Genomic DNA, 1214 nt, shown 5'->3' with positions numbered 1-1214 from the left:
TTTGTTTAGAGCCTAGAAATCCTTTCACTTCCCTGTTGATACCCCAAGTTCCTGACCTGTTCTGCCCAAACTTTCCCCTTATCTCTTACATTGTCATCATTCAAATCACAGAGCCTCCGAGTGTTTTTATCTATTTTAATGGGTTACTAGCTGCTAATTTGTCTACAGCTCCTTTAAGCACTCCAGTTCCTGGCATTAAGGTCAGGTGTACCTGGGATGCTTTAAATATTTGTTCTTTTAATTTTGCAATATCCAAAAACAAGTTTGTAGGGTGTCCTTCTTGATGCTTTTTTATTCTTTCCCAAATTTTGATCTTATTAAGAGCATTTAATAGTTTCCACAAATCCTTATGTTAAGCTCCTAGAGTGGGCCGAAACATTTGAGGTTGCGGTGCCACTATACCGCCGTGGTTCCAGTAATAGGAACTTTTGCCATACTTTTACAAGTAGGTTTTTGAGGGCGGTATGCCTCAATTATAGGAGCAGAGTTATTATGGTAAATACTGAGATCAGAAAACATGTGTGACTGTGTCATAGTGATTGCACCCAGGCATTATTACCAGCCCTTATCGAAGGAATACTCACAGCAGTGGTGATAACCACTATCATAGCTACCATTAAATTATTCATTGTGACTGGTTGTCCTGCTTTCCTCAGGTTTTCTTCCACCATCTGTGACAGCTTCTTGATCAGTCCCCAGGTGGGTGGCTGTGTTCGACGGGTGTTGCTCATGACAGTTGAGGTCCTCCTCAGCGTCAGTCTCGACATGGCTGCAACCGGGGGGTCCTCAGGATCCTCCCAGAGTCTCTTCCTTGGTATCTGGCTCATGATAAGGTTTCAGGTGTCTTGATGGTATCCAAATTGGCTGTTGATTTTGGCCTGGAGAAATACAAGCATAACTTCTACCCCAAGTTATTATTTTACCTATTTCCCAACTTTTTGTTATTGGATCTCTCCACCAAATCAGTTGCTCTGTTTCTGTGTTTGCAGCTGGTTTCTGTAGATGCTGTTCAACTGCTGATAACATCTGGCCTTTGGGCAGGCTCAAAAAATTTAAAGTTAATAATGCTAGGTTCAGTTGCATCTGTGGGGATCTATATTCTCTGTCTCCCTTCTGCTTTTGCAACTGCTGTTTTAGGGAGAGATTCATTCTTTCCACTATGGCTTGTCCTTGAGAATTGTATGGGATACCAGTAATGTGTTTAATATTCCACA

Source organism: Mandrillus leucophaeus, unplaced genomic scaffold, assembly GCF_000951045.1.
Source record: "Mandrillus leucophaeus isolate KB7577 unplaced genomic scaffold, Mleu.le_1.0 Scaffold160, whole genome shotgun sequence".
Classification (NCBI taxonomy): Eukaryota; Metazoa; Chordata; class Mammalia; order Primates; family Cercopithecidae; genus Mandrillus; species Mandrillus leucophaeus.
The sequence above is the reverse complement of the archived record's forward strand: the minus strand, read 5'-3'. Positions refer to the sequence as shown.